The 8,307-nt window shown below is 30.8% G+C and overlaps 1 protein-coding gene across 1 annotated transcript in view; it reads right to left on the reverse strand.

Annotated features, from left to right (window-relative positions):
* LOC114325090 (FMRFamide receptor) overlaps window positions 1-7,196 on the reverse strand; it is a 1,095,033-nt gene extending 1,087,837 nt beyond the window's left edge. Inside the window, exon 1 of the mRNA XM_050650959.1 lies at window positions 6,904-7,196. The gene's annotated coding sequence lies outside the window, so the exon portion shown is untranslated. The remainder of the gene's footprint in view (window positions 1-6,903) is intronic.
* Window positions 7,197-8,307: the final 1,111 nt, after the last annotated feature.

Genomic DNA, 8,307 nt, shown 5'->3' on the forward strand with positions numbered 1-8,307 from the left:
TGTGTATGCTGTGATTTACTGTTAATTTATTTTATTACTGTGTACCTTCCTTTCAGAATAGAACATCCAGAAAAGAAGTAATTTGTAATTTTCTGTGTTTTGGCCTCCAGTATAGAAATCGTTCTTAAAAAGTGTACGCAAAAGTAAAACAAAATGAAAATGTTAACTGATCACTCAAAGTTGACTTGAAAAAATGTTAGAATAGATTTTAAAATAAATCAATCTTCTTGTAAAGGCAAAGAAAAAACTTTGTAATCTCATAATAGAGAAAAACTATTACTAACCTGTCAGAAAATGAAAAATTGTCGCTAACAATGATTTAGAATTCTCCAAGAAAAACTTTCAAAAACTTTGTCAAAAGTTTAGCACCACTAAAACAAAACAACAATCACTCTCTAATCCACAAAAAATCTCCCCACAATTTCACCAAAATTGTCTCAAAGTTGTGCTAAAAAGAAACCAGCGTGCTACGAGAAAAAGTCAAAAACTTTTTTAGGTTTTATAAGGTAAGTTTACTTTCATCTAATGAATCAAGGAAATATAATATCGAGAGAATGGTCCATTTTAGGGTGTAACAAAAATGCAGGTCATATATTAAATCACATATTCTGGGACCAAAAATAGTTCGATTGAACCTAACTTACCTTAGTACAAATGTGCACATAAAAAAGTTATAGCCCTTTGAAGTTACAAACTGAAAATCGATTTTTTTCAATATATCGAAAACTATTAGAGATTTTATATTTAAAATGGACATGTGGCATTGTTGTGGCAAGAGCATCCTAAAAAAAATAACAGTGAAATTTGTACACCCCATAAAAAAATTATGAGGTTTTGTTCCTTTAAACCCCTCAAATTTTTGCGTACGTTCCAATTAAACTATTATTGTGGTAGGTACCATTAGTTAAACACAGTGTTTTTAAAACTTTTTTGCCTCTTAGTATTTTTGAGCCACTTTTTATCGAGATGTCTTTTTTAACATGTTTCCAAATATACTTAAAATGTAAATTATAAATAAATTTTCAAATTATTAAGAGGTCTCTATAATCGTACTTAACCATATACAAATATCTGGTGGATTCGACAAATATTCAGAATATCTCGATAAACACTGGCTTATCGAAAAAGTACTAGGAGGCGCTTTTCAAGCAGTGTGTTTAACTGCTGGTACCACAATAATAATTTAATTGGAACGTACACAAAAATTTGGGGAGGTTTAAGGAACACAAATTTCACTATAATTTTTTTAAGATGTTCCTGCCATAAGTATGCCCATCTCCATTTTCAATAAAAATCTATAATAGTTTTCGATAGATTGGAAAAAATCTGTTTTCATTTTGTAACTTCAAAGGGCTGTAACGTTTTTTATGTACACATTTGTACTAAGGTAAGTTAGGTTCAATCGAACTATTTTTGGTCCTAGAATATGTGCTTTAACCTATGACCTGCATTTTTGTTACACAAAATCGCAGAACAGATGGAATTGATGGTTGGAAAGAAAGAGCAACACACAGGGATGAATGAAGGAGAAACTTACAAAAGTGTACTATAATATTATATACTGTACTATATTATACGTATTCTAGCCCTAGGCCTATTTTGGACTGTATTATATTAATTGTATTCTAGCTCTAGCTCTTCAAGACATGTTGAGGTTTGTAAATTTATAAATGTTTTACTTAGATAGACATTAACCAATTTTTTTCTCTAAAAAGGTGTTTTTGTTGGAAAAAATATGTTTTCTTCTACTTTAATATAATAATTTGATGACCCCCTCTTAATATTTATGTCGCGATTTACTGGCAATTTATTAAAGCGTATCTTCCTTTGAGATTACAACATCCAGAAAAGTAGTGATTTGTCATTTTCTTTTTTCAATAAAAGTATATTACAAAATTACATATTTATGACATTTTGGCTTCCAATCTATAAATCGTTTTTAAAAGGCATATTTCTTATATAAATGTAAAACAAAATTTTGAAATAATAACTGAGCAATTCAAACTTGGCTTGTAAGAATGTTAGAATGGACTTATAAAGGATCAAACCTCTTCTCAAAGCAAAGCAAATGATATTGTCTAAACTCGCAGAAGAGAAAAACTACCACTAACCTGTCAGGAAATGAAAAATTGTCGCTAACAATGATTTAGAATTCTCCAAGAAAAACTTTCAAAAACTTTGTCAAAAGTTTAGCACCACTAAAACAAACAACAATCACTCTCTAATCCACACAAAATCTCCCCACAATTTCACCAAAATTGTCTCAAAGTTTTGCAAAGAAGAACCAGCGTGCTACGAGAAAAAGTCAAAAACTTTTTAAGTTTTATAAGGTATCTTAAGTTTACTTTCATATCTAATGAATCAAGGAAATATAATATCGAGAGAATGGTCCATTTTAGGGTGTAACAAAATTGCAGGTCATAAATTAAATCACATATTCTGGGACCAAAAATAGTTCGATTGAACCTAACTTACCTTAGTACAAATGTGCACATAAAAAAGTTATATCCCTTTGAAGTTACAAAATGAAAATCGATTTTTTTCAATATATCGAAAACTATTAGAAATTTTATATTTAAAATGGACATGTGGCATTGTTGTGGCAAGAGCATCCTAAAAAAATAACAGTGAAATTTGTACACCCCATAAAAAAATTATGGGGTTTTGTTCCCTTAACCCCCCCCCCCAAAGTTTTGTGTACGTTCCAATTAAATTATTATTGTGGTACCATTAGTTAAACACAATACTTTTAAAACTATTTTGCCTCTTAGTATTTTTTCGATAAACCAGTTTTGACCAAGATGCGGCTTTTTTTCAATATATTTACATACAAATTTTATGGGGGTTTTGTTCTTTTAAACCCTTCAAATTTTTGGGTACGTTCCAATTAAACTATTATTGTGGTAGGTACCATTAGTTAAACACAGTGTTTTTAAAACTTTTTTGCCTCTTAGTATTTTTGAGTCACTTTTTATCGAGATGTGGCTTCTTTTTTAACATGTTTCCAAATATACCTAAAATGTAAATTATAAATAAATTTTCAAATTATTAAGAGGTCTCTATAATCGTACTTAACCATATACAAATATCTGGTGGATTCGACAAATATTCAGAATATCTCGATAAACACTGGCTTATCGAAAAAGTACTAGGAGGCGTTTTTAAAGCAGTGTGTTTAACTACTGGTACCACAATAATAATTTAATTGGAACGTACACAAAAATTTGAAGGGGTTTAAGGAACCAAAACCCCCATAAAATATTTATGGGGTGCACAAATTTCACTATAATTTTTTTAAGATGTTCCTGCCATAAGTATGCCCATCTCCATTTTCAATAAAAATCTATAATAGTTTTCGATAGATTGGAAAAAATCGGTTTTCATTTTGTAACTTCAAAGGGCTGTAACTTTTTTTATGTACACATTTGTACTAAGGTAAGTTAGGTTCAATCGAACTATTTTTGGTCCCAAAATATGTGCTTTAACCTATGACCTGCATTTTTGTTACACAAAATCGCAGAACAGATGGAATTGATGGTTGGAAAGAAAGAGCAACACACAGGGATGAATGAAGGAGAAACTTACAAAAGTGTACTATAATATTATATACTGTACTATATTATATATATTCTAGCCCTAGGCCTATTTTGGACTGTATTATATTAATTGTATTCTAGCTCTAGCTCTTCAAGACATGTTGAGGTTTGTAAATTTATAAATTTTTTACTTAGATAGACATTAACCAATTTTTTGGCTCTAAAAAAGTATTTTCGTTGGAAAAAATATGTTTTCCACCTACCTCTACCGAAAGTATACTTTTCCGGACCTGATTGTAGGGAGCAAAGTTGTACTTTTCCTCCCTAGGGAGGAAAATATTTTTCCTCCCTAGGGAGGAAAAGTAAAAGTGACGTCATAATATTTCATTCATGAAATATAACTTATTGACGCCCTGTATAATATCTATTTTACATTACGAAGTATCTATACATTTTAACGTTTATTTACAAAACATCCTGTATTTTGCAGAATGGTAAAAAACAGTAAATTGTTATTTTGATTTAACAATGTTTACATTCATAATTTGACTTATATTTGACAGCTGACAGTTATATTGTACCTACTTGTTGTTTTAGTTCTAATAAATTTTGTTGGTTAGTTACATAAATAAATTAAGAAAAAATGACAAAATGACTTGTTATTTGAGGAAGGTGGAAAAACCATATGTATAACATGGGAGTAAAGTGCCTTTTCCTCCCTTGAATGATTACTGCCCTCCGCTACGCGTCGGGCAGTAAACTTCATTCTCGGGAGGAAAAGTTACACTTTCCTCCCTTGTTATACAAATAGCTATTTCTTCTACTTTAATATAATAATTGGATGACCCCCTCTTAATATTTATGTCGCGATTTACTGGCAATTTATTAAAGCGTATCTTCCTTTGAGATTACAACATCCAGAAAAGTACCTACTGATTTGTCGTTTTCTTTTTTCAATAAAAGTATATTACAAAATTACATATTTATGACATTTTGGCTTCCAATCTATAAATCGTTTTTAAAAGGCATATTTCTTATATAAATGTAAAACAAAATTTTGAAATAATAACTGAGCAATTCAAACTTGACTTGTAAGAATGTTAGAATGGACTTATAAAGGATCAAACCTCTTCTAAAAGCAAAGCAAATAATATTATCTAAACTCACAGAAGAGAAAAACTACCACTAAACTGTCAGAAAATGAAAAATTGTCGCTAACAATGATTTAGAATTCTCCAAGAAAAACTTTCAAAAACTTTGTCAAAAGTTTAGCACCACTAAAACAAAACAACAATCACTCTCTAATCCACACAAAATCTCCCCACAATTTCACCAAAATTGTCTCAAAGTTTTGCAAAAAAGGAACCAGCGTGCTACGAGAAAAAGTCAAAAACTTTTTAGGTTGTATAAGGTATCTTCATATCTAATGAATCAAGGAAATATAATATCGAGAGAATGGTCTATTTTAGGGTGTAACAAAAATGCAGGTCATAAATTAAATCACATATTCTGGGACCAAAAATAGTTCGATTGAACCTAACTTACCTTAGTACAAATGTGCACATAAAAAAGTTATAGCCCTTTGAAGTTACAAAATGAAAATCGATTTTTTTCAATATATCGAAAACTATTAGAGATTTTATATTTAAAATGGACATGTGGCATGTTTGTGGCAAAAGCATCCTAAAAAAAATAAAAGTGAAATTTGTACACCCCATAAAAAAATTATGGGGTTTTGTTAATGAATCAAGGAAATATAATATCGAGAGAATGGTCTATTTTAGGGTGTAACAAAAATGCAGGTCATAAATTAAATCACATATTCTGGGACCAAAAATAGTTCGATTGAACCTAACTTACCTTAGTACAAATGTGCACATAAAAAAGTTATAGCCCTTTGAAGTTACAAAATGAAAATCGATTTTTTTCAATATATCGAAAACTATTAGAGATTTTATATTTAAAATGGACATGTGGCATGTTTGTGGCAAAAGCATCCTAAAAAAAATAAAAGTGAAATTTGTACACCCCATAAAAAAATTATGGGGTTTTGTTCCTTTAAACCCCTCAAATTTTTGCGTACGTTCCAATTAAACTATTATTGTGGTAGGTACCATTAGTTAAACACAGTGTTTTTAAAACTTTTTTGCCTCTTAGTATTTTTGAGCCACTTTTTATCGAGATGTGGCTTCTTTTTTAACATGTTTCCAAATATACCTAAAATGTAAATTATAAATAAATTTTCAAATTATTAAGAGGTCTCTATAATCGTACTTAACCATATACAAATATCTGGTGGATTCGACAAATATTCAGAATATCTCGATAAACACTGGCTTATCGAAAAAGTACTAGGAGGCGTTTTTAAAGCAGTGTGTTTAACTACTCGTACCACAATAATAATTTAATTGGAACGTACACAAAAATTTGAAGGGGTTTAAGGAACCAAAACCTCCATAAAATATTTATGGGGTGCACAAATTTCACTATAATTTTTTTAAGATGTTCCTGCCATAAGTATGCCCATCTCCATTTTCAATAAAAATCTATAATAGTTTTCGATAGATTGGAAAAAATATGTTTTCATTTTGTAACTTCAAAGGGCTGTAACCTTTTTTATGTACACATTTGTACTAAGGTAAGTTAGGTTCAATCGAACTATTTTTGGTCCCAGAATATGTGCTTTAACCTATGACCTGCATTTTTGTTACACAAAATCGCAGAACAGATGGAATTGATGGTTGGAAAGAAAGAGCAACACACAGGGATGAATGAAGGAGAAACTTACAAAAGTGTACTATAATATTATATACTGTACTATATTATATGTATTCTAGCCCTAGGCCTATTTTGGAATGTATTATATTAATTGTATTCTAGCTCTAGCTCTTCAAGACATGTTGAGGTTTGTAAATTTATAAATTTTTTACTTAGATAGACATTAACCAATTTTTTTGCTCTAAAAAAGTATTTTCGTTGGAAAAAATATGTTTTCTTCTACTTTAATATAATAATTGGATGACCCCCTCTTAATATTAATGTCGCGATTTACTGGCAATTTATTAAAGCGTATCTTCCTTTGAGATTACAACATCCAGAAAAGTACCTACTGATTTGTCGTTTTCTTTTTTCAATAAAAGTTTATTACAAAATTACATATTTATGACATTTTGGCTTCCAATCTATAAATCGTTTTTAAAAGGCATATTTCTTATATAAATGTAAAACAAAATTTTGAAATAATAACTGAGCAATTCAAACTTGACTTGTAATAATGTTAGAATGGACTTACAAAGGATCAAACCTCTTCTAAAAGCAAAGCAAATAATATTATCTAAACTCACAGAAGAGAAAAACTACCACTAACCTGTCAGAAAATGAAAAATTGTCGCTAACAATGATTTAGAATTCTCCAAGAAAAACTTTCAAAAACTTTGTCAAAAGTTTAGCACCACTAAAACAAAACAACAATCACTCTCTAATCCACACAAAATCTCCCCACAATTTCACCAAAATTGTCTCAAAGTTTTGCAAAAAAGGAACCAGCGCGCTACGAGAAAAAGTCAAAAACTTTTTCGCGCCCGACCGCAGATTCTGCGATGTCTGTGTATCACATAAAAGTCAACGGGTTGTGGCGCCTTCTGCGATGCGACCAGCACTGAGGACGCCGAGCGCCTCCATTTTCGACAACGCGTCACTCGCTGGTGGCTCGCCGCTTGGCGGAGGAGGCGAGAGAACAAGAGGATACTTCCGAAAAGTTTGCAGGATGTTGCGGAGGAGACTTTCGTGCTCCTGCATACTGCATGCGAGCTTGTCTGTGATCATGGAATCCTTTTGACGTGACATGTGCGTGTATTTAAACACAAGAAGGTATTTAAACACTTGAAAGTTGCTTGCAGTTTTTAGAAAATTTGATCGTTACTCGTTACATGGACATGAAACGTTATGTCTTACATGTGAATCTACCGCCAAAATATTATTCTCTTTTAGAAATAGCGTGCAGTTTTTAGAAAATTTGGTCGTTACACGGACATGAAACATTATGTTGTATATTATGTGAATCAATCTCCAAAATATTGCACATTTTATTAATCAAGTCATTATACAGTAGTGGTAAAAATATTTCGCTCACTGATTTCTATAGTGGCACAACCGCAAAAATGAAGTTCTGAGACAATTGACGATGAAGTTTCATGACATCATAAAATACCATTCAAAATTATAATTTTTGGATAAGAGGTCGACAGAAGAAACCAAATACTTGACAATGAAGGGTTAGATATTACATTTTTTTTTCATTGTATGAATTTCGAGAATTTTGATATAAATATGCCAGTATTGATTTCAAGTTTTATAGTGTTTTGACAAATATACCTACTTACTATATGAACACAACAATATTTGTCTTACTAATAACTAAAAAATAATCTTAAGATGATTATCAGTTATAGAAAAACCTTGTTTATAGAAACGTTTATAGAAAGAATAAAAACGTGGAATGTAAGTTGATGTAAAATTCACTGTGACTTTTATTAATTGCATTTAGACCGGGCAGTATCGTCGCCCCCGCTAGCGCAATTATTCCGATTCGATTTTTTTGCACAAACTTACTCAAAAAGAGGTCCTTATCATATATCCACAGGGTGCCGGGCGGTGCCGTGGTCGAAAAATTTTTTAAACAGTTTTTTTTAAACAAATTCACAAAAATAATTTTTTTATTACCAACAATTTTTTTTAGATAATCTGGATCATTCTGAGCAAAAAAGGTCTC

The sequence above is a fragment of the Diabrotica virgifera genome, chromosome 5, assembly GCF_917563875.1.
Source record: "Diabrotica virgifera virgifera chromosome 5, PGI_DIABVI_V3a".
Classification (NCBI taxonomy): Eukaryota; Metazoa; Arthropoda; class Insecta; order Coleoptera; family Chrysomelidae; genus Diabrotica; species Diabrotica virgifera.